This window comes from Mus caroli, chromosome 13 (assembly GCF_900094665.2).
Source record: "Mus caroli chromosome 13, CAROLI_EIJ_v1.1, whole genome shotgun sequence".
NCBI classification, from domain to species: Eukaryota; Metazoa; Chordata; class Mammalia; order Rodentia; family Muridae; genus Mus; species Mus caroli.
Genome location: NC_034582.1, coordinates 71,610,384 through 71,637,373, shown reverse-complemented (window position 1 = coordinate 71,637,373; position 26,990 = coordinate 71,610,384). Strand labels below are relative to the sequence as shown.

Below are 26,990 nucleotides of genomic sequence, written 5' to 3'. Positions count from 1 at the left end.
GTGTCCACATTTTGGTCTTCATTCTTCTTGAGTTTCATGCGTTTAGCAAATTGTATCTTATATCTTGGGTATCCTAAGTTTTGGGCTAATATCCACTTTCATTAAATTCTTAAGTCTTTAATTTCTTTATTTCTTCCTTGACCAACTTATCATTGAGTAGGGCATTGTTCAGTTTCCATGTGTATGTGGAATTTCTTTTGTTTTTGTTGCTATTGAAGACCATAGTGATCTGACGGGAGGCATGGGGGTATTTCAATCTTCTTTTATCTGTTGATTCCTATTATGTGACCAATTATATGGTCAATTTTGGAGAAGGTACCATGAGGTGCTGAGAAGAAGGTATATTCTTTTGTTTTAGGATGAAATGTTCTATAGATATCTGTCAAATCCATTTGGTCCATAACTTCTGTTAGTTTCACTATGTCTGTTTAGTTGTGTTTCCATGATCTGTGCATTGCTGAGAGTGAGGTGTTGAAGTCTCCTACTGTGAGGTGCAGTGTGTTCTTTGAGCTTTAATGAAGCTCACATTCTTTTATGAATGTGGGTGCTCTTGCATTTGGAGCATAGATATTCAGAATAGAGAATTCTTCTTGGTAGATTTTTCCTTTGGTGAGTATAAAGTGTCCTTTTTGATAACTTTTGGTTGAAAGGTGATTTTATTTGATATTAGAATGGTTACTCCAGCCTGTTTTTGGGACCATTTGCTTGGAGAATTGTTTTCCAGCCTTTTACTCTGAGGTAATGTCTGTCTTCCACACTGAGGTGCATTTCCTGTATCCATCAAAATTCTGGGTCCTGTTTATATATCCAGTCTGTTAGCCTATGTTTTTATTGGGGAATTGAGTCCATTGGTGTTAAGAGATGTTAAGGAATAGTGATTGTTGTTTCCTGTTATTTTTTATGTTACTTTTACGGGTTTTTTTGGCTATCTTCTTTTGGGTTTGTTGAAAGAAAATTACTTTCTTGCTTTTTCTAGGGTATATTTTCCCTCCTTGTATTGGCATTTTACAGTTATTATCCTTTGTAGGGATGTATTTATGGAAAGATATTGTTTAAATTTGGTTTTGTCATGGAATACCTTGGTTTCTCCATCTATGTTAATTGAGAGTTTTGTTGGGTATAGTAGACTGGGCTGGCATTTGTGTTCTCTTAGTGTTTGTGTAGCATCTGCCCAACATCTTCTAGCTCTCATAGTCTCTGGTGAGAAGTCTGGTGTAATTCTGATAGGTCTGCCTTTATATATTACTTGACCCTTTTCTCTTACTACTTTTAATATTCTATCTTGGTTTTGTGCATTTGATGTTTTGACTATAATGTGACAGATGGGATTTCTTTTCTGGCCCAGTCTATTTGAGTTCTGTAGGCTTCTTTTCTGTTTATTAGCATCTCTTTCTTTAGGTTAAGGAAGTTTTATTCTATAATTTTGTTGAAGATATTTACTAGTCCTGTAAGTTGGAAATCTTCACTCTTCATAACTATTAACCTTAGATTTGGTCGTCTCATTGTGTCCTGGATTTCCTGGATGTTTTGCTTAGGAGCATTTTGCATTTTGCATTTTCTTTGTCTCTTATGCCAATGTTTTCTTTTTCTTTTTTCTTTTTAAAAATTTCTTATTAGATATTTTCTTCATTTACATTTCAAATGCTATGCCAAAAGTCCCCTATACTCTCCCTCACACCCTGATCCCCTACTCACCCACTCCCACTTCTTGGCCCTGGCAATCCCCTGTACTGGGGCATATAAAGTTTGCAAGACCAAGGGGCCTCTCTTCCCAGTGATGGCTGACTAGGCCATCTTCTGCTACATATGCAGCTAGAGATATGAGCTCTGGGGGGTACTGGTTAGTTCATATTATTGTTCCACCTATAGGGTTGTAGACCTCTTCAGCTCCTTGGGTACTTTCTCTACATCTTCCATTTGGGGCCCTGTGTTCCATCCTATAGATGACTGTGAGCATCCACTTCTGTATTTGCCAGGCACTGGCATAGCCTCACAAGAGACAGCTATATCAGGGTCCTTTCAGCATAATCTTGCTGGCACATGCAATAGTGTTTGCATTTGGTGGCTGATTATGGGATGGATCCCCAGGTGGGGCAGTTTCTGGATGGTTCATCCTTTTGTCTTAGCTTCAAACTTTGTGTCTGTAACTCCTTCCATGGATATTTTGCTCCATTTTCTAAGGAGGAATGAAGTATCCACACATTGGTCTTCCTTCTTCTTGATTTTCTTGTGTTTTGCAAATTGAATCTTGGGTATTCTAAGTTTCTGGGCTAATATCCACTTATCAGTGAGTGCATATCAAGTGACTTCTTTTGTGATTGGATTACCTCACTCAGGATGATATCCTCCAGATATATCCATATGCCTAAGAATTTCATAAATTCATCATTTTTTAATAGCTGAATAGTACTCCATGATGTAAATGTACCACATTTTCTATATTCATTCCTCTGTTTAGGGTCATCTGAGTTCTCTCCAGCTTCTGGCTATTATAAATAAGGCTGCTATGAACATAGTAGAGCATATGTCCTTATTACCAGTTGGAACATCTTCTGGGTATATGCCCAGGAGAGGTATTGCTGGATTTGTCCAATTATCTGAGGAACCACCATACTGACTTCCAGAGTGGTTGTACAAGTTTGCAATCCCACCAGCATTGGAAGAGTGTTCCTCTTTCTCCACATCCTCTCCAGCATCTGCTGTCACCTGAATTTTTGATCTTAGTCATTCTGACTGGTGTGAGGTAGAATCTCAGGGTTGTTTGAATTTGCATTTCCCTGATGATTAAGGATGTTGAACATTTTTTCAGGTCCTTCTCAGCCCTTTGGTATTCCTCATTTGAAAATTCTTTGTTTAGCTTTATACCCCATTTTTAATGGGGTTATTTGAATTTCTGGAGTTCAGCTTCTTGAGTTCTTTGTATATATTGGATATTATTCCCCTATCAGATTTAGGATTGGTATAAATTCTTTCCCAATCTGTTGGTGGCCTCTTTGTCTTATTGACAGTATCTTTTGCCTTACAGAAGCTTTGCAATTTTATGAGGTCCCATTTGTCAATTCTCGATCTTACAGCACAAGCCATTGCTGTTCTGTGTAGGAACTTTTCCCCTGTAACCTTATCTTTGAGGTTTTCCCCCACTTTCTCCTCTATAAATTTCACTGTCTCTGGTTTCATGTGGAGTGCTTTGATCCATTTAGACTTATGCTTTGTACAAGGAGATAAGAATGGATCAATTCGCATTCTTCTACATGATAACCACCAGTTGTTCCAGCATCATTTGTTAACAATGCTGTCTTTTTTCTACTGGATGGTTTTAGCTCCTTTGTCAAAGATCAAGTGACCATAGGTGTGTGCGTTCATTTCTGGATCTTCAATTCTATTCCATTGATCTGTAGCTGTACCAGTACCATGCATTTTTTTTTAAAAAAAAATCACAATTGCTCTGTAGTATAGCTTGAGGCCAGTGCCAATGTTTTCTATGGTATCTTTTGCACCTGAGATTCTCTTTTCTATCTCATGGGTTTTTTTTTTTTTTTTTTTTTTTTTGTTATTGGGTTTTTTGGGGTTTTTTTTGATGCTTGCATCTATGACTCCTGGTCTCTTTCGTATGCTTTCTTACTCCAGGGCTGTCTCCCTTTGTGATATTTTTATTGTTTCTATTTCCATTTTTAGACCCTGGATGGTTTTGTTCAATTCCTTCACCTGTTTGTTTGTGTTTTTCTGTAATTCTTTAAGGGATTTTTTTTTCTTTAAGGGTTTCTACCTGTTTACTTGTGTTCTCCTGTATTTCTTTAAGGGAATTATTTATGTCCTTGTTAAAGTCCTCTATCATCATCATGGGATGTGATTTTTAATCAGAGTCTTGCTTTTCTAGTGTGTTGGTTATCCAAGGCTTGCTGTGGAAGGAGAACTGGGTTCTGATTATTTCAAGTAGCCTTGGTTTCTGTTGCTTATGTTCTTGCCCTTGCCTCTCACCTCTAACCATCTGGTTATCTCTGGTGTTACCTGGTCTTGCCGTCTCTGACTGTGGCTTGTCCCTCCTGCAAACCTGTGTGTCAGTCTTCCCAGGAGACCAGTTCTCTCCAGGAGGAATTTGTTTTCCGTGAGTTCTGGCACAGGGTCAGCTTTGAAGCGCAGATGGAAACCAGAAGGATCCTGTCCCAGGCTGTTCCTTGGTTCTTGTGTTCTGATGGCTATGGGCAGGTTTGTCTTGGGCCAGGAATTTGAGCAGAAGTGGTGATCTTACCTGTGCTCACCAGTATGTCAGTATTCCTGGGAGACCAACTCTCTCCTGGAGGTATTTGTGTATGGAGCTTTTGGGTATGGAACATTGTGACACAGGATCATCTCAGGGCTTAAACAGAAACTGGCAGGATCCCATCCAACACTGCTCCTTGGTTCCTGTGTCCTGAAGGCCCTTGGAGCAGAAGTGGTGGTGTTACCTGTACTCACAGGTGTGTCCACACTCCTGGGAGACCCACTCTCTCCAGGTGGTATTTGAGTATGGAGCACTGTGACACAGGATCAATTCCCAATGCAGATAGAAGCTGGAAGGAGGGTATCCCTCCTATATTTTTTTGTAAATGGCCTGATGACGAATTTATCACTATAACTTCTTGGCATATAGTTGCTTCTGAAGAGGTTAGGCTCATATCTGGAGGTACTTCACTGTCCTATTATATGTAGAAATATCAAGATTAAGTTGTGTTCACTTTCCAAAATAACAAAGGCATTTCCAGCTAGGTAACCATTTGTTTTAAGATGCCAAAGAACGAGTAGGAAGACTCTTGAGAAGTCTTATGTTTCTACTGCATAGAATAAAAATGTTTTCCAGTCAAGTCTGATGCCACGGGTTTCTGACTCTGCAATCCACCTCTGCTCAAATTCTGGCACAAGAGGGACCTGCCCAGAGCCATCAGGATACAGTAACCAAGGAACAGCTGGGGACAGGATTCTTCTGGTTCCCATCTGTACTCAGGAGCTGACCCTCTGCACTGAACTGACTCAGTGTTGTCTGGGATGAAGTTTGGGTTTAAGTTAGAGCTTGCCTTGATAGCCACTTTTCTGTTCTGCAAAAACACCAACAACTACTCCAAATTGGTACATTACAATACACTAGTTCAGCAGTTCTCAACCTGTGGGTCTCAAACATTTGGGGGAGGGATAAAACACCCCTTTCACAGATATCCTATATAGCAGATATTTACATTAAGATTAATAACAGTAGCAAAATTACAGTTATGAAGTAGTACCAAATAAAATTTTTATGGTTGGGGTCACCATAACAAAAAGGGTAACAGCATGAGAGAAGTTGAGAATCACTGCACTAGATGGGCATTTGATAGTTCTCAGAGTGCTCTATGGTACACATGTGAGATAGGATCAAAGAGTTACACTGGCTTTATCAACAATGAGCTATACTCTATATTTGTTTTGGTTTTGCATTTCTTCTGAATGAATAGTGAGAGGGAGAAAGAAAAAATGGGGGGATTCTCCTGAGTTCATATTTCTTTCATCTCCTTAAAGTGAGTAGGGATGTAGAGAAAAGGGGAAGTTTAGGTGATAGAAAAAGCAGATGGAGATAAAGAAGCATTTTATTGCTTTCCAGCCTCATCTGAAGATCCTCAGTCATTCGTTAATTTTAGCTTTGAATATGAATAGGTGATTATGATAGAAAGATATCGGAACAGTTAAGGGAAGATTTTTGAATGTTCTTAACAAAGAGATGGTCAATGTTTGAAGTGACTGATAACCCAGTTGCCCTGATTTCATTACTTAATATTGCACGCACACATTAAAATACTAAAATCCATATCTTAAAATTGTTAGCTCAGTGCTTGACACATAGCAGGGGCTCAACAGGCAATTGCTGAAGAAGTAAACAGTTGAGAAATGAATGCTTATTTGTGCAGGTGAACAATAGAGTCAACATTATTCAATGATTTTTTTTTCTTTTCTCCTTTTCTCTTTTTTAAAGCATTTTGCTATTAGAAACAACAGTTCCACCCACAACAATTTAGGTATCAGAGTCTTTTCTCTCGTGTAGTGAGAAGTTTAAAAGCTTAAAGTTAAAAAGTTAAAAAGAAGGTTGCTAATGTTGAATGAGATGTTCAAGATCTCGTTTGAGCTCTAAAACTTTCTATTTTTCTACAAGGTTTTGTTTATTGCCGTTGGTAGGGATATGGCTGTACCAGCTGGAGGCATTACATTAAAAGAAGAAGAAAGGTAGGTTAAAAAGAGGAAGAATGGAGCCAGCCAGATCTGTTCTCCTTTTACCCAGACAGTAAAGATTTCTTTTGCAGACTCCTCTTGGGAAAATACTGTTTCAACATTTCAGTCAGAATTATACTGGATGGCCATCCTCAGATACTATGAAACTTTTTAAAAGTGAATTTTTAGGCTAGCATTGTACTATCATGTATAAAGTCAGTCTTCCATTGCCAAGGCAGAGAAAAACATTTTAAAGGATAAATGGGAAGGCAATTAGCAGTATTGGCCACTTGTTTGAATGTGTGGTTCTGCATCTACATATGTGAATTACTCTCAGCTTTGTATTCATTCGCTAGCTACCTATTTCCCATTCAGATTACAGGCAAAAACTCAAATTTAACACATTTTCCTTATCTTTTACACATGGTCCCTCAATAGGTGTTATTGTACATTTTAACAATGCTATAATTTTTTAAGTACATGTGAAATGATGCTTTTAAGGTAGTTAAAGGAAAAACTACTAGTTCACTTTTACATTTGTGCATTATCTGTGACTCAATTTTATATACACTAGGTAAAGTAGATTTAAGATGTTTCAGGAGGGAATATGGACAAATACAAACAATAAACCGAAAACATTTTTATAATTGTATTAACAACACGGGTAAAACTGTAATTTACATATATAACAGTGAAGCTGATTTTCTATTTTTTTGGCCGCTTATACATTTTGTACCAGACATATGTATATTATCCTACTGATAATAAGTTTCAAGGCTAGAAAACTTGAGTGGGCATCAGTGCAGCTGACAAACTTTCTGTTTTCCTTGTACCAGTCCAGAAAAAAATCATCACACAATTGATTCCAACTAACTTTTTCTTTTGAGAAACATTATTCCTGTGTTGACTGGGTTGTCCAGAACATGTAATCCTTCTACTTTAGCCTTCTGAGTGCTAAGATATTAGTGCTGAATGCACTAAGACACCAACCTTTCTAACTTTGTCACTCAAAATTCTTGAACAAGTATATTTTTCTCTGGAAAATTCTGCTCACTGACACTTCAATGTTTCTCTCTTATTATCCATCCCTTGACCTGGAGTACTCAGCTCTTTACTTGTCTTGTTTGAATTTGGCTTAAGCTTCAAATGCTGGCTCACCTATAAACCAGATTACATGGTGAGCAGCATTATTTAGCTGGAACCAAAGTTTACATGTGACATACTGTCTGCTAGAATTATTACTCCAGATGTCCCTGGGTCCCAGGTGTGACTAGTCATTCCATCCCCTGCAATACCACACCTAGTGGTGCACTGCAATGGCAGCCATTTTTTTCATAAGAGGAAGCCTGTGAGATCTGGACCAGTGGTCATGCTCACTATTTAGTTAACACTATTTATATATTTTCTAACATTTACTAGATAGGAATTTAGAACTATCATCAGATCCTCGTTTTCTTAGAGTATTATTTGTTTCATATTTTTGCATGCAAGAGAACATGGGAAATCTACCTTAGAAAGTTGCAATCCAGAAATCAGTAATTTTGGAGGTGGTGTGGAGGTCCAAGGGTACATACTTTATGTGTTAGGTTTCCCTTGTCATATAGTTTCTGCAGGAACTAGTTACCTCTGCTACACAGAGTATGAAACTAGTATCAGATACTGAATGAGAAACTGGGATCAGGCCAGCAAGACAGCTCAAGGGATGAAATTGCTGCCAAACATGATGACCTGAGTTTGATTTCTGAAATTCTCAAAGTGGAAGGAGATGAATGACTCCCTTAATTTGTCCTCTCACCTTCTCTACATTTGTAAGTCACACACACACACACACACACACACACACACACACACACACACACACTACACACACTACACACTGCAAACAAACTATAATGAAAATGTTTACAAGTCAGATATAGTTATGTTCTAAAACTTCATTCACACAAACATAGCTTGGTTCATGAACTATAGTTTTTTTGTTTTTTGTTTTTTTAACCTTTGTTCATAGATTGCTCATGAGAGCCAAAGCTACATGGTCCAACCATGGCAACCAACGCAGATCTAGAATCCAGGTCTTCAAATTGAGTGTTGTTGGTATTTAACTGCTTACTGAATTGGGAAAATTTCTCTGTAATTAATGAGCTTTTGAAACTAAAAGGCAGTAATGAGATGCTTCATGGATGACACTATTTTAAGCCCAGATGACTGGAGTCATGGCATTTACTGTGGGTTTCATTCTATTCAATTGATCTGAAGTAAGTGGAGTTTTAAAATGTAATATATACTATGTGTGTGTGTGTATGCATATGTATATATATATATATATATATATATATATATATATATCATACTAATGTGTGTGTTAGCTTATAAGCTAATGTCTCCCTATGGCTTTTAAAACATGCTTAATGTTATTTATCTCTCTATATATCTCTTTCTCTCTCTCACCTTTCCCTGTTTCAATTAGTGCCCTCCACCCCATTTTCTCCCTTTCAATCTTTACATTATCCTTCTCTCTAGGGCACCTTCTTCTCTTTCTGCCAAAAACCCTTGATACTTTTCTGGCTTTTGTAGTTATTCTGGTTATATACTAAAATCTAAGAGTTTGGAGCTATAAGAGAGAATGTGGTGTTTGTCTTGTCAGTCTGGGTTACCTAACTCAGTATATTTCCCAGTTCATGGACTTTTGAAGTTAGTTTCCTTATTTACTTCCTTATGAACATTTTAAAGACTAGACATACACATACCAGGACTATATGTATAATGAAACACTCGGTGCTTTTTAAGAGGAACGGGGTTTGTGTAACAAAACTACCAACATGTTATCAGGGCCATAGAGTTTCAGCAGGATTTCTTGGGCTAGTTGTGACTACACATGATGACATGCCAGGTTTCTGAAGTGGTCTGCTGTTTTACCCAGGTTATTCCCTTTATAGTTATTGGACAAAGACCTGCGATTACTTGACCATTTAGTTTGTGCTCTAAAAGAAAAAAAGCTCTGCATTGTTGATTTAAATTTTTGAACAGAATAAAATTTGTGCAGGGCAAGCTGCTATTCAATGACATTGTTCCTTCTATTAATAGCCCTGGGAGCCATGGGAAATGATGCCAACCTTCCCACACACATTTACATCTTGAGCGTTGTTATCAGCACTGTAAACCCTTCTATATCTCAGGACTGTGTGTGAATACTATGAATGTCAAGACTAATTTAAGCTAGATGTATTGTAGCAAATTCTCAGCTCTCCTTTAGGTACTGAAACAAAAAAAAAAAAAGAAAGAAAAGAAAATCAGAGAAACAAATTAGACTAATATATTTTAACCTTCTGGGTAAAAAGGAGATGTTGTTTCCTTCACTGGACACACTGGACAAACCTCTGAAGACTGATCAACCCATGTATTAGTGTTCCACAAAATCAGAAGGCTGAAAGATGAGCCAATTCTTAAAGGTCAAGGTAATAATGTTATTTCACATATCAGCTGCAATTGTGGACCTTCTTATCCTTGACACATGTTCTGTCACAGTTATGTTTGGAAATATGAACATTCATGTTATTAGATTATGTGTGTTCTATTTAAATACTTAAATCAACTTTGAAAGAAGAGCAGAATTCTCACTAGCCTGTACATTTTTGATAGTCTGATCTTCATCAGGAGAACAAAAGTATGACTTGCTATTGGTGGATGGGTATCTTACAGCTAACACTACTTATAATTTCAGATACTTGTGACCCTGTGCCCTGAAATTTGTATTATGAAAAAATATTTTAGTCAAGTAAAGGGATAAGAGCTTGTTTCTTAAGATTTGAAAACTCTTTAATATTTATACTGAAGTGAATAAAAATCCACCAGGTGATCTGCTGCTGGGTATAATGAAGATGCTTTAGGCCACGACTTCTCAGAGTATTGTACCAATGCTGTGCAGGGAGGACTGTCAGTCCATCCAGTCTACAGCTAAGAAAACTGGATATGGAAAAGGAAAACCATTCATGATCATTTAACTAGCAAATGATGGAGCAAGAAATTACTCTGAAGAAGATGACTGGATAACAATTTCATAGAACAAACAAATAACAAAATCTTTATATTTAGTAGTAAATATACTAGACAAGAAGGAAGACACAGAAAATAGCATATTTGGTCATCTGTCCAGCAGATCACTGCTATCATAGAACATCTGCTACCTGGTGTTATTGTCTATAATGGAGCAGTTGTAGGGGAGGTACCAACTACAACCACCCATCACTGGATGTCATCTCTGTTCTTCTCAAGAGTTACTGAAGTACATTTGTTTGTAACATAATGCTACTTAAGTATAGCAGAAGCCCTGCATTCTTAATGGCTTGAGTCAGTTATCTGGGGACAAAAGAAATCAGAGCTTATACCCATTCCTTCCTTTCCTTATTTGACACTCACCATGCTTGTTTGAATGTGAATGACCCCCACCTTCATATTCAATAGGCTTATATTTGTATGATTAGTTCCCAACTGATGAACTGTTTGGAAGGATTAGGAGGTATGTTCTTGTTGGGGTTGGTATTCTTGTTGGAGGAGATATGTTATTGGGAGTGGGCTTTAAGGTTTCAAGGCCTGAGCCAGGCTCTGTCTCTGTCTTTCTGTCTTTCTGTCTTTCTGTCTTTCTGTCTGTCTGTCTGTCTGTCTGTCTGTGTCTCTGTCTGTCTGTCTGTCTGTCTGTCTGTCTGTCTCCCTCTCTGCATGTTGCCTTTGTATCAGGATACAGCTCCTTTGTATCAGGGGGTATCTCCTCTGATACCCCTGCGTATTCTCCAACCCTGGGATGTCAAGTCTCTGCTGGGCTACATGCATCCATTCCCTCTGAGACCAGACAAGTCAGCCTAGCTAGAAGAACCTATCTCATGGATAGGAGAGTACTATCCATGGTTTTAAGTTCTGATGACTTGCAGTTATTTTTACTGCAAAACCTAGCCTATTCTGAATGATTTGCTTTTACACAAGGTTTTCATGCCTACTCCAAAGCACTGGTATGGAAACTACAGCAAAAGAGGATAAGGATGCCTGGCAGCCAGATAACAGGAAATATCCAAATGTTTCTAAAAGGACTAGTTATAGTATCCAAAGGGAAAGTCCAGGCTCAAGGCTGGTTAGGACTGTCAGAAACAGAGGTGCTTGTATCTAACTCAAATTATTCTCAGTAGCGCAGAAGCCCTTGTCCTTCCCACATGCATGAGTCTACACACCTTCAGAACAATTGAGAAATTTTTACTGCTTGGTAAAGCCACTAGTCAGATCATAATATTTTAATTTCCTGACATATATGATGAAAAGTCAGTAGAGCATTCAAGGGTTTTTACTTCCTTTCCCTTCCTTCTTCTAGCAATACTCAAAATGAGTGACACAGGGTGTTAGGGACTTAGAAAGAAACTGGAGTCCATGACAGTGATGGCTTAATCATGTTGCAAATTATAGTTTTTAGTTCAGGTAACTTATCATACCAAATCACAGTTTAATTCTAATCTACAGAGCCCAGGCATGTATAATAGGGTATGGGATAAAGACAAGGAAAGATGGAAGGCTGAGGAAAAACAAACAAGAAAGCTTAAATGCAGGTGCCCTTGAAAGACTAATAGAAGCGACCTGGGTAATGTAAATGACAGTCCCTTAAGATGTTACAGGTACCTACAGCCCTGAATTTCAGGATGCCAAGAGCCCTTGCTTTCTTTTGTTTAGGGGCCTCTTTCTCCTGCTTGAAACAGTAGCAAGTGCCCAGAAGGAATGCACACAGTGCAGAGCTCTTACAGCTGTAGAAGAAAGAATGACTGAGAGGGTTAGCAAAGCAGAGCTGCTCCTCAATGGTATGTGTCCTTGACTGTGCACAAAGCTGCCATAAGTAAGAGAGAAGGTTGAGCCGAATCACTCGATGATTTGTCTTTTGTTCTAGTCTCTCTTTTCCACCATTCACTTCACAGCTGCCTTTATAAAATATTCAAAATAGCCTCTTCAAATAATTCACCTGGCTGAAGCAATGTCTGTGGGCCTGGTGGAAGACTTTATAAAAATTGTTTTCATTAAATTTCATTCAAAATGATATCAAGGTTTCAGTAATGGTAAGGTTATAAAACAGACTCTGGATTTTCTTGGGAAATGTTAGTTCTGTTTTGGTAGCAAACCTAGCCTATCTTGTTAGTCCCACTCAGTGAGAGTGCTTCTTGATCCTGTGTTCAGACCCAGGGATAGACAGACATGCCCCTCATGTGTGTGTCAATTGTGAAGTAAAGGGTCAAAGAGATAGGCTACTTTACAAACCCAAAGATTTCTCAACTTAAAACAATATCTGTAACACAATTCCTTTTTACTGTATAGAAGCCATGGAATAAGGAATATGAACTTTACCATTGTGCCTACATTCTGAAAACTACAGACGGGTTTTTATGGGATGTGTATATGTGTTGCCTGTTTGTCTGAGATAATCTCATGGAGTTCACACAGCCTGGAACTTACTATGTATTTAAAGTTAAGCATGAACTACCAATTTTGTTTGAGTCTAGATCTCCTAAGTACTGGCATTATAGGATTCCCCTCCATACATGGCTGTTTTTGTTTGTTTGTTGTTTTCTTGACTGCTGTTTGTTTTTAATTTTTAAAAACTTATCTGAGTAGGTAAAATAAAAAATATAGCTCTTCATAAATATAAAAACAACAACAACAAGAAACCTCCCCCAACAAAGCAAAACATGCCATGAAGCAGAAAGGTAACATCATTTATTTGTCTTTCAAACTGGGGCAGAAAGTCAAATGTTGTGCTATTAACAATTTCAATCAGATAACAAGCATCACCTTGGTTTGTACTCCAAATTAGGAACTCTGTTCACCCATGTTCTTTCTGTAACTACTATGGGGTAGAAAGTTGTTTAGAAATTAGACCATCATCCCAGTAGAAAATGTTCATCCAACCTTAAAGCCTGGTATTTGCTATGACTAATTTAGCACAGGGAAGGTTTTATGAGCCTTGAGCCCATAGAATTTGGTTGAGAGACTCATTGTATGGGTAGAGAAGGTTGAAGTCTTAGTCACAATTACTTGACTAGAAGTGACCCATGGAAGAAGAGCACACAATAGTGCCGTTTATCCACAGCAATTTACAGAGCCCCTTTTCATAAAACACTGCTTCTTAGAGACAAAAAGTATGACAAACAAGCAAAGTTTAGCTTGCTCCTTATCGTCCCATTTTTGGAAACCCTTTCCAGGAGCTGTGAGCTCTATCCTTGCACAGTCTTTACAAACCACTACTGATTAGTATGATACAACTTTCTACTGCTTTCTTCTGGAGGAATGAGAAGACTCCACGATCCTTACAGAACAGAGAAGAACAGGTTATAGGTATTCATTACTCAGTGCATGCAAAGAAATCAATATGTAGAGAGTGTTAGTGTGTAGTAGCAAAGTGGTTAGAAAGGGTTTCAACAAATTTTCTTCCTTTCCTTCCTTGTCTTTAAGGATTCCTGTGGCTCAATGATACAGTTGCATACAGGTTCTGTGGTGCTTACTGTTGTTCAGCCTCAAGTAGCTTTCCATTCTCATACAACTGCAAACAGTGCTCATTTGATAAACACATACAAATGCTCTCAGCTCTGTAAAATCCCAAACATTTGAACGATCTTCTTAAAATGTGAAGATAGATGCAAATGTTCATACAGAAGAACGTAGATCTTCACAAAGTAACTTCTCTGCTAGAAATTCTATGTGTGAGAGCCTCTGCTACTTCCGTGTACAGATGCTGTGCATGGGAGGGAAGAAAAGTGTAATTGGTGTGCAAGCTCTCAGGAGAAGAGCATCATCAAAGGAAACATTGAAATAATTACTAAATATGTGTATAAAAAGAGGCACAGTAATAGTTACAGGGGATGGAAAAGAGAAGCAATGGGAGAAAGAAATCAGTCTTAGATGATTATAAAATATATCTTATTTACCTAAGAGAATTAAGGTGTATTGGCTATGCTTTTAAAAGCTGGTCTTAATTACCCCAGAGACCAGAATTCTATATGAGATAAATATGTTTTTAGATAGTTTTCTAAAATATGTATAATTTACTCAAGGAAAGGAGGACTGTGTTCTCTGGAGCCAATCTACCCTCCCAGGTAAATACAAATTTAAGTAGATTCCTAAGCAGCGTATTATCTACAGCTGCTGATTGAGTGGGGTACCTCTGAAGCAGTTGGCAAGGTCCGTCAGCTAAGCACATAATAAAAATGTATTGAAAAAAATACATCATTTTCTCAGTGGACTATAATTGGCTATGCATAATAAAAAGTCTTATTTTCAAAATATATTCTGCATCCACAGAGTTTTAAATCTCAATAACTGTTATTTTTAAAACCAGAATGCTAAGCAATATTAGCGTGTGGCAGAGCGGCCACATGGTAGACATCATTCCCCAGCTTACAACTCTCTTTGGCATCTCTTTCCCTCCTGATTTTTTTCGAAAGTAGATGTCACCTAAAGGTGAGACATTAAAAACGATGGAGAAAAAAAATGCAGCTTTCCATCTTTGTCTGATTGATGCTTTCAGCCATTCTATAAGTACAATTAACATTAAAAATATCTTTCCACATACATATGCATTATATAATTTTTTTCTATAGCCAAACAATAAAACTGAGAAAGACACATAAAAAATTGAAGACAATAGTATCCTAATTGCCTAGCTATGCCATTTATATTTGGTTTGGTTTGAACTCTCCTCTGTCCTGCCTGCTGACTGAGAAACTTCCCAGTACATTATTCTCCAAGCTTGTTAATTCAATTTCACATTAACTATATGCTCTTGTTATATACAACTATATATGAAGCCAGGTGTGATGACACATCCCTCTAACCTCAGCACTCAGAACCAGGTGGCTCTCTGTGAGTTCTAAGCCAGTAAAAGCTACACAGTGAGGCATACATACACACATACATACATGTATACATATATACATATGTATATATAAAGAGAAATGAGAGACTTATCTCTCTAAGGACATAAATGGACTAAAAGTGAAAGTATAGAAAACAATATTCCATGTAAATGGAAAAAAATCAAGAATTGATGTGCCTTTTAGTGTAGTTTAAACAGACTAAAATAAAATTGTAAGAAGACATCCTAGCTTTGAGTTTCAACATGTGTATGTTTAATTTGAAGCATCTATTGTGAACAGGAATCTAGGTAGGGTCCATGGTAGAAATGAGGAAAGCATTCTTCAGCAGGAAGGGGAGGAGTCATACTGGGGGTTAAAGATTTAGTGTGAATATGAGTCAGGGAATAGCTAATGGCAGGATAGAAGGTAGGTTAACGGAAACTAAGAATGTACAAAGAAGCCTACTACTTGGTAAGTTATTTTTTTTTTTAAGTCTTAAAATAAAATTGAACGTAGGTGTCCTGTTTTGGTGGATCATACTTAGGTTATTAAGTGAATATTTCTATGCCAGGTGTGGTATGCATCCCTACAAGTGATTGGTAAGGAAGACTCATTTGCTTCTTCAAACAACACAAGCTATTGTTATTGGTTTCTTCCTGTCCATCAAACTAGAAGGCAAAAAGACTATTGCTGAAGACGAATTTGCTTGCATCACATAGACAAAAGAAGCTGAAGCTGACATAGAAACATCTTTCCTGCTAGTTGGCTTCATAGTGGTGAACGAGCTCTGCAAGCTACTGAAGGAGAAACATGTGTCAAACAATCTTCTATTTTTCCTATCAATGTGAGTGATGCTGTCATCCTTAGTTAGAGAAGCTTCTTTTTGTAGTGGGCAGCAGTCAGCGAGAGGTTAAATAAGTGGCGGTTGAGGTCAGAGCCCTAAGTGAGAGATCTACACTAACTCCCACAACATTCAGAGAACATCACTGAGGAGAGGGCAGAAAGAATGTAAGAGCCGGAGGATGGGCAGAAGTGCAGCAAATGTCTGACCTGACATGGCCTTTGCACTTACAAACTAAAACCTGTACAAGACCTCCATACATCCATGAGATCAGTCCAATCAATAAATTTGCTACGAATAGAACACAGTCACATGAGGCTTCACCTCTAGTTAAGGAAGGATTGGCAATTGATGAATCTTTGGGGTGGGACTGCCTTTTTTTTTTCAATATGGCTAGACAGCACTAATTGCACTTGGTGGGTTAACTAGAAGGTAGCAGGACAGTGTGGGCGTGGGCGGAGGTGTCATGTTCTGGAAGAGCAGGGGGGATTGGATGAGATAGTTGGAGGTGAATATTATCAACATATATTGTATATAAGTGCGGTATTGTCAAAGAACATATAGAAATATTTTTAAAGAGATTGGAATTTTATGACAATAAAGGGATGAATTCATCAAGAACACATGAAATGAGATATATTTATGTACTCGATACCAAACCTCCCAAAATTATAAAGCAAGTATTATCTGTAAAGGAGAAGATAGATACAAGTACATGAATAGCCGAGGAACTGGGTGCTCACTTTCAACAACTAACAAAGTATGCAGACAAAAAAAATCAACAAAGAAACACTTCATTTATACTACTCTAACCCAGTAGACCCAGAATGCAAAGAACGTTCCACCCTTTCTGGTTGCATTGCCCAGGCTTCACTGTACCTGCCCTCTGTTGTTTCCGTGTGTTGTACAAAAAGAGTTCACTGCATGAACGGCACTGTCTTTGCATGCCACACCCTCCTGCTCTGTGTCACCAGCCTTATCAAGGTTGTCCCAACTGTTTGAAAATTTCTATGTTCATCTTGTAGTATCATTTTTTCTTTCTTTTTAAAAATTTTTATGGGATATTTTCTTTATTTACATTTCTAATGTTATCCCATTTCCTGGTTTCCCCTCTGAAAAATATCCTCCCCCTCCTCCCTGCCCCCTCCCCCTGCTCATCAACCCACCCACTCCCACTTCCTGGCCCTGTCATTCCCCCACACTGGGGCACACAGTCTTCATAGGAAAAAGGGCCTCTCCTCCCATTAATGTCTGACTAGTCTGCTGCATATTCAGCTGGAGCCATGAGTCCTACCATGTGTTTTCTTTGGTTGGTGGTTTAATCCCTGGGAGCTCTGGGGTTGCTGGTTAGTTCAAATTGTTGTTCCTCCTTTGGGGCTACAAACCCCTTCAGCTCCTTGGGTCCTTTATTATTATTATTATTATTATTATTATTATTATTATCATTATTCTTTTAATTCTCCACCTTTCTCAAGAGTCCTCCATCCAAGCTTTCATGATCACAGCAGGTGGCCATTCCTTTTTTCCCCTTGGTAGTGCTTCAATACCCAGCATCTTCACAGAGTCACCCCTTAAGCTCTTCCTTCTGTCCTCTCTCACCTCTTCTGAAACCTTTGCCTTTAACCCTTTCTCTCCCAGCTCTAAATTCTCCCTTCTTCATTGGTGTCTGCTAAAATTACATGAGCTCTCTCTCTCTCTCTAAAACAAGTCCCAACTCCTTCCTTATGTTCCTTCCTCCCGCTTCTCTGGTCTATTCAGTCAGGCTGTCATACCTAACAGCTGCCTCTGGTTTGCCATTCTGCTCTCAGTGTGCTAGGAAACAGGTCCTTACAGCCACAGACAATATCACTATGAGTGCTCACAACACTTTTACCTCAGTGCTCATCTTCCATGACCATGTTTAATTCTGGTGAAATCTCTCAAAGCTCTTGATTTCTCTACCAGGGAACCTTTCTCATTCTTTCCCTATCTGAAAGTTTCTCTTCCACACTACATTCCATAATCCTCCCCTTCATTCCTTCAGAGGCATTTTCCACACACCTGTCCTGGGCCTTTTCTCCACACAGCTATCCCAGGTCTTCTTCTCCACACACCTGTCCTGGGCTCTTTTCTCCACACACCTGTCCCAGGCCCTCTTCTCCACACACCTGTCCCAGGCCCTCTTCTCCACACATCTGTCCTGGGCCTTCTTCTCCACACACCTGTCCTGGTGTCTCTTTTCTATACACCTGTCCCAGGCTATCTTCTCCACATGGTTGCCCTGATCTCTTCTCCACACACCGGTCCTAGGCCCTCTTCTTCTCTCACCTGTCCCAGGACCTCTTCTCCATATATCTGTCCTGGGCTCTTTTCTCCATATACGTGTCCCAGGCCCTCTTCTCCATACACCTGTCCCAGGCCCTATTCTCCACACACCTGCCCCAGACCCTCTTCTCCACACACCTATCCCAGGCCCTCTTCTCCACACATCTGTCCTGGGCCTTCTTCTCCACACACCTGTCCTGGTGTCTCTTTTCTATACACCTGTCCCAGGCTGTCTTCTCCACATGTTTGCCCTGATCTCTTCTCCACACTCCTGTCCCAGGCCCTCTTCTTCACACACATTTACTCTCTCAGAAACCTCTGCTCCAGTAATTTTCTTTTTAAAGGGTATTTCTGAAATTTAAGTCCATTACTAAGACCCATTCTTTAAACTCCAGGTTCTTGTTTCTAACATCTACAAGCATGTGGCCTGGTAGTATCTACAATTTGATGGCCTGGTTACATTTTGAAGTCAACATATTAGAAACTGAAGTAATTTTCTTCACCTCTAAAACCTATAGGGATCTACTCAGAACTGTTGTCTCTCTTAAGAACATGACATAACGTGCATTGGTGGGTTAACATCACTAATGAAGTGGGATAAAAATGACTGTTATAGAGAATACAATGCTGCAGGTTTTACCTTGCAGTAGTCATGAGTACAATTACACTTAGGAGAGGAATATATATAGTGGCACGGTGAAGATCATTTGAAAGACAATTTTCTTTTGCTGAGTATGAGCCACCATGCAACAATGTAGTTGGAATTATCATAAGACATAGAAGTCTGAGTCACTATGAATCACTTTCTTATCAGATGATAAAATATGTAATTTTTGTGTAATATAAAACATCATATGTATTTCAGTACTTAGCTCTGACCATACAAATGTATAATGTTTATGTGGAGATGATTCATATGAAAGCCACAAAAACTAGGCAGAAATTCTGAAAAAATTATCCAATCTTTACAGATAAGGTCTATCTCTCAAATATGTATACCAGAAATTTTTGATTGTAGTAACTCCCCAAGAAAAGACATCAAGTAGAGTTCTCAATACCAGGTGGGATTAAGATTCTGAATTTGTGATATCTTTCATGTAGAAACTCAAACTCAATCCCATCAGATTCAGAAGTTGGCCTCCACTCGGAAACACCTACCCTTTTAAATATGCCAGTATTTAACCACTTAATGTAGGATAAATTGAAGGCCAACAAAGAACATGATTGCACTTAATTTCAAGTGCCAGCTAACACAGTACATTAAAGGTTTAATTTCATACACATGGTAGTTATATAAATAGTAGCATTAAAAGGGGTTACAACATCACTGAGACATCCTAAATCTAAAACACTTAAAAAGCACATTTGCAGTACAAAGTTATCTGAAATTATTTTAATTGGTTTCAAGAAGGCTTCAGATTAAAGGTGGGCTTTGGCTTTTTCTCATTATAAAGGGAAACACAAATGAATGCTTTTTAGTCAGGCTAATATCATTCCCAGGGAAACTACCACATAACCCGTGCTACTTAAATGCCATTAACTACCAGTGAATGCTATTTTATCATTTTATGCAAATTTTGTTTCCTTAAAGGCTTTAGTTCTAATAAATATAGCTGGTACAAAAATCTCTTTTTGCATTCATTACCAAGAAACTTTGGCAAAAGGGTGGGGGGGGGGAGTAAAAAGTTAAAGACACAGAATACATTTAACTATTGAAGCTTTTTGAACTGATATGAAAAAACAATCCAGTTACATTATTTACCAGCTGCTTACAAATAACTTATCTTGAAAAGAAATCAAGTAAATCTGTCACTTGTGGAAGTTTATTTTCCATGTGCTATTTAGAAATAAGCCAGCCTATACTACTAGATTTCCAGAGACATTAATTGTGCATGAATTCTGATTTGATTTGGCATTACATGGTGCAAAAGCTAATACATTTTCTCTAATATACCCCATTAGAATGGAAAGAAATCACCAAGCATAAAACCTGAAGACCCTGATTTAGAAATGATTTGACTTTGAGGATAGTTAGATGTAAAAAAGAGTTCTCAAGTACCCCAGTCCCCAAAGACTATGGCAAGCAAACCTAATGCCTGGTTGTTTACTCTGGTGGATAGTTAGTCAATAAAATCTTACATTATTGGATTGACTTAACTTTGTATTTGTTTATAGTATTGCCTAAATGTTTTCAAACTATTCACATATGGAAACAGAGAGAGGACAGATACTATATCCTCATTCCAAATCATCACTGATCATATTTGGCTGAGACACTAGAACCAATGTAGGCATTTATGCTTGTAACAAGTGAGATGTTTGTTTTAATAGCAATATGAGAGTGCCTCACTACAATAAAGACGTAGTAATTCCAGCAGTCATGCTCAGTAATAGTTAATGGCATTTAAGGAGGCCTTGGTAGAGCTGCACGTTTCTCTGACAGCAAAAGTTTCAGGATATTGGAATCTTTTCAATTCTTTCTGGGTTGTTCTTGAACAAATTAGTAAGATGCCAGATATAAACTGATGTCAGTTTCAAATTATATTTTCTTTCTTTGAAAAAAGAAATTGTGCATGGGCAAAGGTCAGAAGACAACTAGATGAAATCAGTTTTCAACGTCTACCACCTGGGTCTCGGGGGTTGAAACTGGGTCATCAGGCTTGGTGACACATGCCTTTACCTGTACAACTATCTTGCCAGCCCAAATTACATTTTTTCTAAAGACCAGAAACCACTGCCTTTAAAATAAGGAAGACTCTACAATCTCTTCTTCTTTGACATTTTATTTTTTGGATGCCAATCCAGTTAGGTAGATCCTGGTTTACAGGATTGCGATCCCCCTTCTCTCTCAGTAGAGGACAGTGATTGTTTAAGGTCTATATAGAAGAACTGTAAACAATCCTTTGTAACTCACAATCCATAACTAGCAACTAACTTTGAGGGAGAGGTCAACTAGAAGGAGGAAATTTGCTTGGGATCCTGTCTACAGGCTAGATGACTTTTCAGTATTTCAGTAGAGAACAGGAAAGCAATAGTTCAGTAAATATTTAGCTGCTGCTTGTAAGCCCAAACCAAAATAGAAATATATGGGAGATGAAAAAACTTGAGGATGCCTGCTCATTTATTTGAAGATTCATTGTGTGCATTTTGGAGATAACCTAACTCCTTGATAATGAGTCTCCAAGTAGGATATTGATTAGACTCTGATTGCTTGAAAATTATGACTGATTTTATTTTCCAAAATTACTTATATAATCTCTCTCTCCCATCTCATAGTCTCTTACATAATATGATATTTGTATTTGTTGTTGAGAGATCAAATTGGGCAACCTACCAGTGGCCATGTCTCCAGAGCACAATACTCCCTTTCCTCTGCAGCTGATACTCATGAGTAGGACCTGAGTGCCCAGTACCCCACCCATGCTGGAAATTTTACTGGCTTGGTTTTGTGCACATCCAGGTTCACAGGGCAGTATTAACTGGACATAGGAGGTTATTAATAACAATGAAAAAAGTAGAATATGAAGTTATTTAACCTTATTATACTTAGTATAACAAGTATACTTGTTTGCTTTGAGACAGGGTCTTAAGTCTGTAGCTCAGGCTGGTCCAGAACTATGTGACCAATGCTGGCCTCAATCTTGTCTCATTCTCACATTCAGCCTTTTAAGTGCTTAACTGCAGGTCCATGTCACTATGCCTGACTGACTGTGCATCTTCATAGTCCACATGGTGATGTTATGGAACCTTTAGATATGGTGTATTGATGGATTTGGATGCTTAGGCTTTCCATTAACCTCAACCCTTTCCATTTATTTGATGACAACATTCAGAATCCTTTCCTTACTCTAGTATTTTGACTAATACAGTACTGTTAAGTATAAGTATCTTCAGTATCAGAATTCTTCTTCATTCCTTGTTGGGAAGAACAATGGGTACAAAGATCTCTTTTTAAAGCATAAATAATACAAAAACCCCAACTTTAAAATTGTCTTTGAGGACAATTACTTGGTAGATAGTGTCCGAACTCCATAGATAATGACAAAAGCTTTCAGAATCTGAAATGTACATTTCGAGGGTCATGTTCTGAATTTATTTTCTGTTATGCTATATAGATCTTATTTTTTTGTGCTACACATTCTAGTGCATTTGAGTGCATCTTTGAGACACAAACACTACTATGTGTTAACAATTATGAGAAATTACCCACTTTTTATCATTAACAATGTTTGTAGTTTTACTGTGACATCTTTCTTATTGTATAATTATATATTTTTTTTTTTTGCTTAGATCCCTTAGACAGTGGCTTCAAAAGGGCTCACATTATGAAGGGATCTAGTGCTCCTAGTCATGTGTCTCTCAGTCTCTGATTGTGGGTTAGAAATATCACTTTTCATGCCTCTCTCTCTCTCTCTCTCGCTCTCTTTGTCTGTCTGTCTGTCTCTCTCTCTACACACACCTACATACCTGTGCGCATGCATGCATGTACACACACACACACACACACACACACACACACACACACACATGCACACACTCACAGATCAATCTATATCTAAAGTTGTATTTAGGGGTTTGGTAAAGGGAAAAGGTTGGTCTCTGTATTTACAAGGAAAAATATTTAACTTCCTTTATGAGATTTTCCTTTGTGTGTGTGTGTGTGTGTGTGTGTGTGTGTGTCCAAATTTCTTTATTGCAGGGGGGGCAGGATGCTTTGAGTCCAGGTGGGGTGTTTTCAGTCCTTGCGAAGGTGCTTGAGCCTCTCTTCCAGGTCTGCATCAGCATCAACCAGGCCTGAGGCTGTGGCCTCTGCCTTCTTTCCACCAGCAGCCACATTGAGTGAGCCTCCAGTGAAGGGAAGGTTTGACAGCTCATCTGTGAGGCTCAGTCCCACCTCATCCAGTACCTGGGACACAACAGCATCACTCTCCTCTTCATCTTCCTCATCACCCATGGCATCATCAATTGTGTCATTCATCATTTCTTCTTTCATGTCCATGATCTCTGCCTACTGTTCAAACTCCATCATGATCTTCTGGATCTGGGGTAATTTCAACTGTCTGTTCATGGTACCCATGGCCTTAGTAACACCCTTCATGGCTTGTGACATTGAGTTGTTGGATTTTAGAGTCTGTATCTTAAGAGACACAGCCTGGATGTTGGCGTGCATCAACACAAACTTGTGCACATATCTCCGGGTATGCACCAGATCTTTTGCCATGATTCAAACAGCATCCATCTGGCCTTGCTTTGCCATCTTTTTGATGTCTGCAATTATTTTCTTTTCCTGGGTCTCTATAGTCTGTCATTTCATGTCCAGCACTCTCATAGCTCGGTTCAGGGCCCTCTGGTTTTGCCTAAGTAGTTCCTCTGGCATCTTCTGGCACCCAAACAACAGGTCCATGGTGGTAAGACTCCACCAGCACATCTGGGACAACCGTCAGAAGTAACGGAGCAGAGAGAAGGATCAAGCTTTTCCATTTTTAAAACTCAATCTTGTAAGGTTGGAGAAATGGTTCTGTAGACAAACTGCTTGGTGTGCAATCATGAACACCAGAGTTTGGAATCCCAGAACTCACATAAAAGCCAGACAGTATGGTGACACCTTAATCCTAACACAGGCGATCTCTGTATCAAGCTATCTAGCTAGAGTAGGAAGAATCAGTAAGCTCCAGGGACATAGGAGACTCTATCACAGTAAGTTAAGTGGGGAGTGATTGAGGCAGATGCCTACCATCAACTTTGGGCATCCATCTGTACACCAGCCCACATTCATCTACTCCCACTCATTAGAACATGCATATCTGCATGTATGCACTTCCTATGAATTCCATGTTCTTCAAACTGTAGTATGAAGTCATAGACAGGCACACAGTTACAGGAGATGGGATGTTGGGGATGCTACTTAGAGTAAGTTGCTGTAACAAATACCCCATAAGACTTATGAAAGCAAGGTTATTTGTTGCACATAACCCACCACTCTACCACCTGTCCACTACCTTTTGCCACTTGTCCACTACCTGTCCATCACCTTCCACCACCTGTTCATCACCTTCTACCACCTGTCCATCACGTATCCACAATCTGTATGTCACTTTTACAACCCGTTCATTACCTGTCTACCACCTGTCCATCAAACATCCACTATCTGCCTACCCATAGGGTCTGGCTTCTTGTTATCTTTATTCCCTGACTTGGGGGAAAAAGAGTAGCATTCATCTTGTGAGTTCTAGCTTTACTGAAGAATGAAATGAAAGATGGCAGGCCCAAGTGTGGCAGGTGTCACTCATAATAAGTCATGCAACCACACCTGATATCAGTACATGGGAATTTAAAGTGCAATCTATGAGAGATGCTACTGAATGTAGAAACACACACAACACCACCACAACTACTAAGATCTCTCTAATAGTTTCTTGATGAGTCTCTAGGAAAACACCCACTTATGCATAAGCATCTGTCATGCATCTTTGTTTATTCTGACTCTAGCTTAAGTTGGAAAATTCTGAGAAAAAAACCCAGAATCTTTAAAATTTCATATTTACTGGTTTGCTTTTAATCATGGAGTTATGAACTACATAACCGGTAGTGCGTCTTTTGTGCAATAGAATTCTAGACAATAAAAGCACAGAGTCAATTAGCTGGAGTAGCTCCAACTGCCTACTTTGAAAATTTATTAAATAGCAAATATAATTTCCTTCATATAAAAGCAATTTATTGTTTTTTGAAGATAGGTTTTCTTGTAGCACAGGCTAATCCACAGCATACTATGTAGCTGATGACCATGGTCCCTAAATTCTCCTGACTACACTCTGGAGCTCTGAGATTATAAACACATGCCACCATGTGGCTTTTTTTAATTTTAATTTTATTATTTTTGTGTGTGGTGCTTCCTACATGTGAGGCAAGCACTTTATCAACTGAGACACATCAACAGGCAAGTCAATCATTAGAGACTGAGATTTTAGCTAGCTTTGGATGTGCCTTGAGAGAAAAGACAAGCAATGAAATCTTTTTTGTGTGTAGTAATACTACCACCAAAGAAAACAACTGATATGTTACTGAATTTTTTTGTGCTGCTGTTCATTTCCTGAAGTTGTGTCATCATCAAATACCCCTAATACTACTGAATCTTACTCTTTTCATTAATACTTCCTTGTGGATGTTTTCATAGCAATGGATATCTGTAAAGTGTATAGGTATTTGTATAGGAAACTCCTATGGGCAAGTTCTTACCATTGAGGGAGAATTCTTCCTTTGTAAACTCTTTTTAAAATTTGCAGAGTCAATGTCTTTAACGAGGTAGAGAATTTCTTTGCCAAACAAACTTTGAGGCAGAATAAAAACCTTGGCACTGTGGGCTCAGTTGGAGCATCTGTGACGCTTGGCAACACATCTGGTTCTATGCTTTGGTGAGGAGACATTCTTCTCATCTCAACATGCAGTGGTGTCAGCCGGTGTCAACGACTCTGCCAGCAGTCCCAAAAAATCGTGTCTGTTTCTCTGTACATTGTCAACCTCCTGAGAACCAGGGCTGACACACTGCTATTTTAAGATTTTTTTTTTTTTGTCAAGAAATAGGAGTGGAAGAAGAAGTTCATTGCTGCAATACAGAAGTTAGCTAGTTTTCCTGGGGACCTGCCTTAAAGTATTGATTGGCCTTCAAATGAAGGTTCTGCTTTTCTGAGGCAAAAGAAGTCCAGCTATCACAGATTGGAAACAGTTCCATTTGTACTTTACTGCATAGGTATTCTTACAAAATTTTCTAGGCAAAAAATTCTACTTCAATTCTTCTGACCTGCCTGCTACTCTAGGAAGGGGCAGTGGGGCCAGATAACTATGCCAGTCTTATCAGCAAATCTGAAGGAGAATTAGCCTGGTTGGCAGCATGTTTACACATGGGAGTCTGAGAACTGGAATCTGTAGGTAACTCCTGGGACTCCATTTCCACTTCTAGTGATTTAACTCCTCCAATCCTTTTATGAAGCAATGAAACAGTAGCAATGCTTTTCAGAAGGTAACGGCATTGACCACAGTATGAATTCCATGGAATTTGGGCAAATTATAAGTCTAACTGTCCCAAAGTCTCATGAACTAAAACCACTGAAGCTCCTGTTCTGCTTGTCTTATTTATTTTGTGAAATAAGTGCTTCTAGAACTTCCTGCCACAAATCTAAAAAGGCCATAGTTAAAGTGAGTACCCATGGCAACAAAAGAGAATGAGCACTAGCCTTTTGGTAGAAACTTGAACTGAATGTAAACAGAATTTTACTTAAAAACTTGCATTTTCTTATGTATTTAAGAAACAGACATTAATGATAAGAGGAAATTTGTGAGAATAGGAGATGGGAAGTTATAAGGAAATTTATAGTTTCTATACAATAATATCATTGCCACGGTTTCAAGATGATGTGAAATCTCTCTCTTTTTCTCTATCTATCTATCTATCTATCTATCTATCTATCTATCTATCTATCTATCTATGTATATAACATATTCTCAAAGGTCTTGTTACCTAAATGTGGGCATTGCCCACTGCCTCGGTGCTCTCCAGGATAAACTACTTTTAAAAAGTAGCAGGAAGAATGAAGACCAAAATGTGGACACTGTGCCCCTTCTTAGAATAGGGAACAAAACACCCAGGGAAGGAGTTACAGAGACAAAGTTCGGAGCTGTGATGAAAGGATGGACCATCTAGAGACTGCCATATCCAGGGATCCATCCCATAATCAGCTTCTAAACGCTGACACCATTGC

At 38.6% G+C, this 26,990-nt stretch overlaps 1 protein-coding gene and 1 pseudogene across 1 annotated transcript in view; both read right to left on the bottom strand.

Annotated features, from left to right (window-relative positions):
• Mctp1 (multiple C2 and transmembrane domain containing 1) overlaps positions 1-26,990 on the bottom strand; it is a 594,489-nt gene that overhangs the window by 57,860 nt on the left and 509,639 nt on the right. The gene's annotated exons all lie outside the window — the stretch shown is intronic.
• Positions 22,970-23,638, bottom strand: LOC110307861 (annotated as a pseudogene).